The sequence below is a fragment of the Lycorma delicatula genome, chromosome 8 (assembly GCF_047948215.1).
Source record: "Lycorma delicatula isolate Av1 chromosome 8, ASM4794821v1, whole genome shotgun sequence".
Taxonomy (NCBI): Eukaryota; Metazoa; Arthropoda; class Insecta; order Hemiptera; family Fulgoridae; genus Lycorma; species Lycorma delicatula.
The window spans coordinates 67,592,678-67,604,498 of record NC_134462.1 but is presented as its reverse complement, the minus strand read 5'-3'; positions in this window follow the sequence as shown (position 1 = coordinate 67,604,498).

Below are 11,821 nucleotides of genomic sequence, written 5' to 3'. Positions count from 1 at the left end.
CTACTGCCTTTAACCTTACTAAAATGCTTTTTTATATCTCTATAACACAATTTAATATAAATAAATATTAAATTATAATCTATTTTAAAGCCTTCTATAACAGGAATATAATTAAGTGATAAGTAATAAATGTAATTAAGAGTGATAAAAACAGTCCAAGAAATAGAATATAAAACTGTGATATTTATAGTGTGATTATAATCTTACACTTTTGAGACTATTCTGCGTTGTGCTTGTTCATGTGGTTTTTTTTATTAGTCAGTTTATAAATTTTGTATTGACGAACTTGTTTGAATTCATGACTAACAGGTAACATATAAAATTTGCTTATTGTAGTTAATATTACTGTATTTTTTCCCAGTTTTAATGAATATCTATTTGGAATGGTTGATATTGATGTGTGTAATGCTTGTGTTTGTTGGAATTTGTGAATGTCCTTTCTGTTTGTCCACTATAATATTTGTTGTAATCCAAAATTCACCATAGTTGAATTTTTTAAATTAGCAGTTCCTTGAATCACATTGAAAGTTATAAAATCCTCTGTAATATCCATTTCTAAGACAATAAATTTTAGAGAGAGTATGAATGAAAACTTGAGCTTTCAAATACGCCCAGAAAAATGTCTGCTGAAAGGTTCAACAAATAGGAAGGGTACTGAATGTTGGCAAACCAAGAGAGACTTTTCTTCTGGAATGCAGCACGTAGTGTGTTCACAAAGTCGTACCATAAGAACTATGGCACTTCCTGCTGAAACCATGCTGTTTATCATTCCAGTTGCGACTTCTCAACTCAAGCAGAAGGTTTCCAACAAGTGGTTTATAATATGATAACATTTGCAGAAGACACAGCATTATTTTATGAAGCTGAAAGTGTATACAAATAAGGAATAAAATATTGAAGATCTTGTCTGAATGAGAGAAGCTGGTTAATCAAAAATGAGTTCAATTAAAATGACTGCCAGAAATTTTGTACAGCATAAAATATCACAGTTTAAACTGTAATACAAACGTAAATTGTACATGTCAAACTATACCTCAAGTAAATACGCTTAAATATCTGGGAATAATTTTAGATGTGAATCAGTATTGGAAGGAACACATAAATAAGATAAAAAAAGAAATAGGATTAAGTATGCATAAATTTTATCGAGATTAATGTTTGGTATAACTTGTTTGGGTGGTATGTATTATTCTAATATAAAGCCATTACTGGTAGCACAAAAATTTATAAAAGAATGATTTCCCTTAAAAATATAAGTGAATTATTTAGACTTTCAAAAAACTTAGCATCCTACCCTTAAGATATTTGTGTGTTACCTTACCTACTAGATATTTGTGAAAAATTTATGTTACCTTTGCCAAAAATAGAACTATAAAGACAATTTTTATTCATTTGTGACAACAAAGTTGTACAATTTGTTATCTAATAATCTAATTATATCTAATTAATCTAATTATATCTAATTATCTTAATAACATAAAGGATTCAAGAAACTCTAGAGAATACAATGATCTATTATTTGTATGGTTACCAGAAAATCAATGAAATTGAAAAATTATTATTCTAATTTAATTACTGAAGAAATTATTATTTTAGGATTACAGTATTTATAAATTATAACTAATTTAAATAACTGATGATGTATCTCAGAAGCTGTTTCACTTAAAAATGTTATTGTGATGGCAGCCCTCAACATGGATTTATATACAGAGAGAACCTAAATTTTCATATAACTTGCAAGTTTTGTGTTATATTGCAGAACTTGTTTTATTGAATTTTCTTTTTGTTATTATTATTACAAATATATATTTTATTGTGTTATTGTTTGTAATTGTGTGTGAAAAGAAATAATAAACAAATAAAATATATACTCTTATATATTGCAGCCCAAGTGGCAACACTGTAAAATTATTGGTAAACATACAGTTACATGAACAGCTGATTTATATTAGGAATTAATATTTTTAGTCTAATGTTGTCATGTGAGATGTAAGCAAACTTTTCGTGAAATGAGTTTTGTTGTGCGTTACAAAAATGACTTGATACTAATTATCAGCAACCCTGTGAAATCAAGTTTTGTGTTAAAACTTTGTGAGAATGCTACTGAAACATTTTAAAAATTGCAAAGGGCATATGGAGATGACGCTCTATCACAAGCCCAATTTTTTAGGTAGATTAAGGCAACTGGATGCTGCATCATAACAATGCATCTTGTCACACTGCACTCTCAATTAATGTCTTTAATGGCATTAATCTCCAATCGAAGCTGGATTAAAGGTAAGTTGCATATTCATCTGAATATACAACACACCTAGTTAGAGTTTATAACGAGCGGATATGTTTATCCTACTGCTTGCTTGTTTTTTGTTTATTATTGTATTTTTATATTCTTTTTTGGTATGAACGTGGACAAAGTTTAGCGAAAAATTTCTTGACAGTGTTTTATTTTTCTTCTTTGAACAGTTTGTGTGATTTGGATAGCGGACTTATAAGTTTTCAAGGCGTTTTTTACATTTTGAACTTATTTGACAGTAGGCAATAAGGATTAAAATTGCGTGTTTTAGCATTTAGTAGTAACAACTGTAAGTGTATTAGTGAAGTTGTTACTGTGTGTAGTGTAGATTATTTTATTGTTATCAACGGTTTCCCAGCAATGGATTTGTCTATTGTAATCATAATGGATTTTAGTCTATTGTAATCTTATCTGAACAACAGCTAGGATGGTAGCGATAAGCAGGTGGCTGTGTTATTGCTTGGTAGCACTGGTAGGACTATCTTTGCTTTTATTAGTCGATATATAACATTATTGTATTGATATTCCATTGCGCATATTTTGCGATTAGAAATATAGAAAGGTCTAAGAAGGTTTTGCGACAATAGTGGGTGCAGGGGTTTCTGTGTTAGTAGTGGTTGTGGGTGAGAGGAGCCCATTCTGCTAAATCTGTTTCGGCTGAGATGGAGCAGCAGTCTGATGTTAATTTAGAAAACACCCCCCCTCAAGGAGAACTAGTTATGTTTGAAGGAGTTACATAGTGTGAGCAGTACGCTCACTAAGCATGCCGAGAAAAATCACTCGGCCAGAGAACTGAAAGAGCTTGCCATAGATATGGTGAGGGTCATGACGGCACTTAGAGGATTTGTTGAATCTAACTCCTTTGAAAGAAAGGCGGAACTGAGAGAAGTTGCATATCAGACCAGGCCTGACTGCTGATATTAGCAGCAAACTTTTACGGCAATTGGAAGAGGGCGTCAAGAATAATGACAGATGTCCTCATGGCCGTTAAATGGAGGAGAGAATGGTTCGTCAAGACCGTGGAACTGGATGAACCGGTATTTCTAGAATGAGAGAGGGACGAGATGATATGAGGGTCTAGGAACAAGAGAAGGATTGCTGTCATACTCTATCTCAATAAGCCGAAAAGCAGATTCTCGAAGTCAACATTTAAAGTGGCTCCAAGGATCAAACATTTTATGGTTGTGGGTCAGCTACTTGCCAGTAAGGAGTCAGCCACAGTTCTTCGGCAGGGAGATGACCTGGAGGACTTTGAAAGGAGAGTGTTTATTCTCATTATTTAATTCTCCATAGAAGAGGGGTATTTCGCATCTAAGGAAGGGTATTACCGAAATTTTTCTCCAAGCTAAACTAGATGTTATCTTTGGAGTCGAAGGGGCGAAGCAGTCAGGGTGACAAGGAAAGTTCTGGTATACGTGGGTAGAAGAACTAATAGGACAGCGGGTTTCTATGTTGAAAAAGAGTAAAACTGATGCCAAGAGAGATAGATCTACTAGTGTGGCAACAGTAGAAAGGGTGAAGAATTTTATTAGGACGGCAGACCATGGGAAAAATACTTTTGCTGGCCTCCTTAGTGAAGTTAAGGGAGAAGTTACGGACATAGACTCGGAAATTCTCTCTGTCTGTAAGGGGCAGGGAGAGGATATCTTGATCAGAGTTAAAGATGAAGCTGAAGGCCCTGAGAAGCTAATTAAAAAACTCCAAGGGGTTCAGGGTGTTAAGGTGGCATTAAAAAAGAAAGTTTGAACCCGGATAATTAACATTAAAGACATAGAAGCCGTAACAACTAGGGAAGAGGTGCATCAGTGTTGTGGCTGCTGTAATTGAGATTGACCAGAAAAAGCAGTCTTTCTGCTTTTTCTCATTCTAAGAAAAACCTGCTCACTCTAAGACGCAGATGGCCTTCTTAACGATTAATAATGAGGAGGTGGAAATGCAAAGAGGTCGATTCAGCAAAGGGATAGTGTCCTGCAGGGAAATCCCATGCTTTGATGATGAGAGATGTTTCAAATGCTGAAAGATGGGCCACAAGGCCGTAAAATGTCAAGGCCCTGACAGATCCCGCAGTAGTTGTTTTACGGCAAGGAAGGACATCTTAAGTCTGGTTGCAGGAAGCCTATGACCTGCCGAAAATGTGGTGCGGAGGGCCACAGACTGGGGAACCCTTTATGTAAGCAACCATGAAGGTATTGCAACTGAATACCAACAGGAGCTGTATATCCCATGATCTCTTTTGGACCATTGCGAGGGATATTGATGTGGACCTCCTACTACTGGTCTCGGAACCTAATCTCAGTGTTGTGAAGAATGATTGATGAATCACGGATCCCGAATGCTCATATGCCATCACCATAGTGTTACATTTCCCCAAACATACCTACAGAGGAACTGAGGGATCTGGTATTTATAGGAGGCGATTTTAATGCTAAATGCCAGGAGCTGTGAAGTGAGATATCCGATGAGAGGGGCAGACAACTCGCTGATGTTATGGAATCTCTTGGCATGGTGTGTATTTCCATTACCCCTATGAAAGGCGTATGAACGCCTTTGGAAAATGGAAAATCTGTTTTGGACTAAACATTCGTTAGAGAGACCTATATGGGCAATGTTCATTGGCAGGTGTTGGAGGATGAGACCTCAGCGATCATAGATGTATTGGGCGTCCTGAACACGTGGGCTCTTGGAACGCGAGACACAGATATCGAGACTTCAGAAAGGTTTGTGGAGAAGGTAACTGGACAGGATGAGTTAAGAGCTGGATGAGCTTCATGATGTTATAGTTGAAGCCTGCAGAGGCCCTGGGTGGTTGGGATAACCGAGAGAGACAGACCAATTTACTCGTGAAACACAGACATTGCTGTAAATCAGATCGACTTGCATTAAACTCCATCGTTACTTAACACGTATAAGGAGACTCAGGATTTTTCATTGGATGAGACTACTGTTTCACAGCTTAGATAGGCTAGGAAAGACCTCAGAAGGGTAATAATAAGATCAAAGAGAGAAATGGAAGGAGGTTAGCAGTAAACTCAATGATGACCCTTTTGAGGATGCCTGTAGAATAATTATGGGCAGCTTTTTATTGAGAACTCCTTTATGTGAGAACTATAAGAAAAAATTATATTATCCACTTCCAGCAAGTATGTTTACGGCTCATATTTACTTTAATCTTTTGATGTTCTGAATTTCCTTAAATCAAGTTCTAATATTGATCAGGCCATCAGTAAAATAACTTTCATAAAACTAGAATTATTTAGGACAATGCCAATGACATTTATGGAAGCCACATGTAAAAATTAGGGATAGGACAAAAGACTTCTGTGATCCCAAAATACTAACACAGTCTGTCCAGTACTGTTGTTAATGAAACTAGAGCTTTCCGCTATTAAGTTGGCAACATCTACAACTTCCAAAAGGCCTTCCCACCAAAATTTGAAAAAGTTTTCTTTTAATATCTTTGATGTGTTAAACTCATCTTTGATGTGTTAAACTCATCTTTGATGTGATTGTAACTTTTTTATTGTATAGAAATAGATTACAAAAAAAAATTTATAAAGAAATTTATTATCATTATGTATTTATAAAAATATTTTCAAACAATGTTTAAAATCATACTTAAACAAACAACAATAGAAATATGTTAAAATTATTTTGCATTTATTTTTAATTCATTACAATATCTTTACTGTACAAATACAATTAATTAATTTTTTTAATTAATTTCATAATGCACCCTCCTATAAACATTCTTTTGGTTAAAAAAATTATTCAGTTCTTCAATTTTCATGAGGCAAATTCATGAGGCAAAAACAGATTTACTTAATTTTCCGGTGCACTTTGTTTAATGTATTTTTACCACCAATAGAAATTGAAAAAGCAGTTTTAAATATCATTATTAAAAACAGCCAATGAAAGGCAATTAAAATAAAGATCCACCAGGATCTTTTATGACATATTATATAAATAAATTCAAATGACAAAGGTTGTTTAGCACAATCATATCCAAAATATTTTAATTTATTTAATTTATTATTAATTTCTTCATCAATATCTGATGCTTGGTCAATAGCTTCATAAATCTTATCATAACCGTAACCATCATCATCATCATCATCAACATTTTTTTTTTCATTAAAAATACTAATAATATCATCATTCCTATTTACTTGATTTTTTTGAAATTCTTCCTCTATATCTTCTCTTCTATAATTAAAATCGTCATATCCATAATAATCGTACACATCAATTGTTCTTAAATCTTCACGTCCCTTGACAGGAAATGGCATAGTTCCACCAGCTTTAAGTAACACAAGATAATAATTTGATAATTCTTTAACATAATATTCCTTGTATTTCTTTTCATTAGTGCCTCTATCAAACAGTCGAAGACTGAAATATAAACATTAAAAGCAAGCATTATAATTTTAAGATAACCTAACAATAAAATAACTACATTTTTAATAAATTGAATGCAGTTAATGGAATTAAATTGTAATACTAACTATGTATACTTTATGAGTTGCATATTGTGAGGTTTAATTAATTTTTATTTATCTTTTCATAACCTTTCTATTTGGAGGTGTATGTTGTTTGTCCATTATAGAAATTCATACAATCAGTAGCTGAATAGTCCAAAGATTTTTTTTCATTTTCTGAACACATACTATTATGTAACAGTTTATTTTCACCTTAATATCTGAAATCTTTCCTGCAATCCACTTTTTTTTTACTGTAAGCTATTTTTCTAAGAATACTTGTTTATGTTTGTTACTCTGATGCATTTCTTTTTCCTTTTAATCTTTACATTATTTCTTCACAACAGAGGATGTGGAACTTGTTATCTATAAAGTTTTTAGTAAACTGGTATCATTTATATAATTGCCATTAAAAAATGTATTGCTATTTGCAAAAATACTTGTTTTACAACAAATAAATATTTGTTTATGCTGGGTGAAACATATAAACTTTCTTTATAATTATTAAATATTAACAATTTGCTTACAAACTGGATCTTTTTCTTTCATAAAACTTTTCTGAAGTAAATAGTAACATCGCCTTTTTAGCAGAATCACTGTTAGCATTGTTGGTATTCCTGTCTGTCTTAAAAAAAGATAGATAGGTAGATAGATAGACAGGTATAATTCCTTAATTATAAAATTGAATAATATAATTTATAAATATGTTGATTGAATCTTTTAGCATAGCACATCATAATTAGTCAAATTTTGTGTTTTAGAAATCTCATTTTATGTATTAAAAAATAAGAATGCAAAATTAGAAAGGAAGAATATCTATGTAAGGTAGCTTGTTGATAATCTTCAGGTGTGATTTAAGTTAATCAAGATCAAATGTAACAGCCAAATAGCAGTCTCTATTCTTATTATAAAATAACTATTAAAATAGCCAAATATTAATTAAACCAAATCATTATATAATTTTCATTAAAAAATGTATTACTATTTGCAAAAATATTTATTGTACAACAAATAGATATTTGTTTATACTGGGTGGTGGATTTAAAATCGGTCTCAGCCGTCTAACATCGTATCTTCTAACATAACAGTTTAAGAAGATGGTATTGTTTGTAGTGATTGCGTATTAGTTAAAGGTCACTGATTCACTCGTAAGCATTCAGCATTCAGCATTCCCCGCCTGTTCAGTGAGTATAGTGTGTATACATCATGATGTATTCAACTGAGCAATGTGTTTTCATTGTATAAAAATATGTTCACATAACTTAAATAAATTTGGTTTGTGAAAGATTTCAAGGGCTGAATTGTAGAACTAATGTTCCTAGAAAATCAACCATTCAAGATTTAGTGAAAAAGTGGCAAACAACCAGATCTGTTACCAATGCAAATATTGTGAAACAACCAACTGTCCCAATTCTGGAAGTTCTCGCTGATATAGCAAATCGTCTTGGAAGAGTCTTCACAAGTCAACACAACGATTAGTGCAACAAAGAGAAGTTTCTCAAACATCATGTCTGCATATACTTCATAGTTTACAAATAAAAGCCTATCGTGTGATTGTTGTGGATGAATTAAAACAACATAAGGGTAAACAAGTAAATTACTGCCAGTGGCTCTTACAGAGTGTTAGTGAAGGATTCCTTGATCCTTTTCTTTTCATTTCAACAGATAAAGTGGGTTCCATTTATCAGGCTACATTAATTCTCAGAATACGAGGCAAAACCCAAATGCAACCAAACAGAAATCACTTCAAGATTTAAAAATTGGTGTTTGGTGTGCAATTTCTGTAAGCCAGTCACTGTACCAATATTCTTTGAGGAAACTGTTAATACCAATGTCTATTTACAACTCTATGAATAATCTACGCATAACTTGATGCCAGAATAACTTTCTAATGGATACTTCCAACAAGATGCAATGACTTGCCACACTTATGAATGGTCTCTTCACTCGAATCTACTGAAATTTCACAAAGAATCAGTAAGGAATTGTGGCCACCCTGATCTCCAGATTTATCACCTTATGATTTTTATATATGGGCCTATCTGAAAGGGATAGGCTACAAGAACAACCCACAGGCATTGGAAGAATTGAAAGACACATACAATAGTTTGCCAGGATTCCAGTTTGAGAATAGCAGAAAATTTTTCTGAACATGATTCACTGGCTGAACTTAGTATAGCGGCTGGTGGTGAGTGTTTTTGAACAGACAATAAAATTACATTGCAATCATTTCTTTTTTCAAAGCACTGTAATTGAAAATAAGTAAATCTAAATAATTTTATATTACTTTTTGCTTTTCATCTTTAAATTCTCTTTCCTGGGGGCCAGTTTTATTTGGCCCATTCTGTACTATAACATCAAAAACATTCATTAGTGTAATTACTATTTTTTGACTAGTTTAATCGTACATAGGAGTCTATATAAATCTTTAATAAGTATAATTAAAAAAATATAAGATAAATTTAAAAAAAGGATAACACGGGCTGGATGGCTAAAAACTACCAATACTAAATAAGATAAGATACAAATACCAAAAATAAGTTGTTTAAAAACATAATTTTTAAACACCAATTATTTAAGTATATACAAAAACAATATTTTACCTCTTTCTTCCACCCAATCAACTATATCCCACCACTTCTTCAGATCTTAAGTGAATACAACTACACTTATCAAACAAAAATATCAAATAACCCTGGTAACTTATATGATGAAATATTTTATTTATACAGACCTACAAGTTTAATATTTACAAAAGTATCATAACTTTTTTCTCATAAAGAAATGCTTTTTTTATTAAGTGTATTTTTTAAATAATTTTAGAAAAAAATTCTAGTTAAAATTATTGGAACAATATGCAGAACTTATAATCATAACAAATATAAGATGAATGATTATTATACTTACATTTCATTTAAATCGATTGCACGCAGAGCTATGCCTTTTAAACAATATTTATTCATGTTCATACTTAATATAATAATAAATATTAGTGATTTAATATATATCAACATGTTTCTAAGTAATATTAAACTGTGGTACTAAAGTAACATTTTTTGAAAAAAGAAAAAGAAACTAAAATACATTTGTAGTATTTTTTCTTCTTCATGTGAAAAATAAAGCTGATTTTTATTTACAAGCAATAATATTGCTTCTAAAAAACAATTAATTACAATAAACAATATTCTTCTACAGGTGACTAACTGAATGCTTGCGATTTAGATAAAATTCTATATAATGAAAAGCTCTAAAGTTTTATTAATGTTATTATGGAAGCATCAATGCCATATTACACTGACATAAATCTTGTCATTTCAAAGAAAAAGAATATGAGCAGTTTTACATCCACCTATAAATGCCACTATTATTCACCACATAGAAACCTCAGGCACGTAAAATATTCATGCCTGATATTACAACCTATTATATTTGAAACCTGGATAATGTTAAAGGTATATTCATTATGGCTGTAGAGAAGTGCAAACTAAGAATCTGGATATCAGAGAATCTTTTTACTCAAGTCAGATGAAACCAGACTATTTTCCATAGTTAATTAACAAGAAGGTAAAATTAAAATGATAGTAAATAATCAACCAAGTTAGTTAAACATTACCAGTCTTGCAGAATACTTAACCCACCGTGTTGGTCTAGTGGTGAACGCGTCTTCCCAAATCAGCTGATTTGGAAGTCGAGAGTTCCAGCATTCCAGTCCTAGTAAAGCCAGATATTTTTACACGGATTTGAATACTAGATCGTGGATACCGGTGTTCTTTGGTGGTTGGGTTTCAATTAACCACACATCTCAGGAATGGTCAAACTGAGAATGTACAAGACACATACATAGGTACATTCATTTACACTCATACATATCATCCTCTGAAGAATTGTCTTAACAGTAGTTACCGGAGGCTAAACAGGAAAAAAGAAAGTCTTGCAGAACACTTACCTTATGGAGAATAAAGAATAACTCAGTAATTTTGTTAGTCTCTGCCTTTCATCCGGAGGTCCCAGGTTCGAATACCAGTCAAGACACTGCATTTTCATAAGCTACAAAATTTCAATTTCCATATCCCATGCACAATCTTCAAGATAATGTGGTGTATCATCAAGCAAAAAAAAAAGTGTGATCTTTTTTCCATAAGTATCAAGCAATAAAATCATTTGCATGGGTTAAACATTTAAAGTTATAAAAAATAATTATTTTTTTAACAGAAATCTTATTTAATAAAACTATGAAAAAAGGTGAAATAACTGAAAATTAGTCAACTGTTGTTTTTGGAGACAGAGTGTTTATTTGCTGCTATTAATATTATTAGACTATTTAGTAAACAGTGTGTACTAATAACACCACTTCATCATGCGAAATTGCCAGTAATTTTCTTAATGGTATTTATTTGTTAGGACAATTTATTATTCGATCAATAAATTATAACCTACTGCGTTAGGGTGGTAATTATGGATCAGTTGTCTGCTGACCTAGGTATCCACAATGCATTGACGCCTGCTAGTAACAACATTCAAAATAAAAAAGTGAGGACATCGTAATGCATCAAACAGGTGTATAAAAAAGATATTTATTTTTTTCACATCTTAAAAACTAGCTGAGCAAGAGATTAGTTAAAGGGTATATCTTCAGGCAGCATAAATACAAAATTAAAAAAAAGATACACAAAGCATAAAAAAACACTTTTATTCTTCAGTAAATAAATAATTAAATGCTTACAAGTAATAGTTACTTAACAATAACAAATCCAGCTATTTTGTCTTGTTACATTTGTCAAAGAGTTCTATGAAAAGAAGAAACATTAGGCAACATTAGGCATTTTTCAGTTTATTTTTAAAGCTTATTTTATTTTTTTCACTTAGAATGCTTTCAGGTAACAATGCCAATAATTTGTTTCCATATATAAATTATATTTCCCATTATAATACTTTCCCATTAACCCACAATACAATTCCCATTTATACTTAGGTTTTTTTCTTAAATAAACTGAGCCTATGATAACCTTAATAACCATTCCTATTTGCAGTACTATACTGATGACTGATTTTT